This window comes from Onychostoma macrolepis, chromosome 19 (assembly GCF_012432095.1).
Source record: "Onychostoma macrolepis isolate SWU-2019 chromosome 19, ASM1243209v1, whole genome shotgun sequence".
Classification (NCBI taxonomy): domain Eukaryota; kingdom Metazoa; phylum Chordata; class Actinopteri; order Cypriniformes; family Cyprinidae; genus Onychostoma; species Onychostoma macrolepis.
The window spans coordinates 839,629-839,921 of record NC_081173.1 but is presented as its reverse complement, the minus strand read 5'-3'; positions in this window follow the sequence as shown (position 1 = coordinate 839,921).

The following is a 293-nucleotide window of genomic DNA, read 5'->3' as shown; positions in this document are numbered from 1 at the left end:
TCTGTGTCCTGCTCTCCATCTTTACTGACCAGAAGCCATAATGGTGTATATATATATATATATTTTTTTTTTTTTTTTTTTATGAATATACTATATTTCATTTCAATGATTTTTTTTTTTTTTTTTTCTAAATTATGGAATATTTTCTGTGTAAATTGTAAAAAATATAAAAATGTTATAACTTTTCAATTAATGCAATATGTAAATTAAAAATAGAGCAAAAGTATTTAAAATCTATGGAATTGAGGCAGATTTGTTTACATTTACATTTACATTTATGCATTTAGCAGACG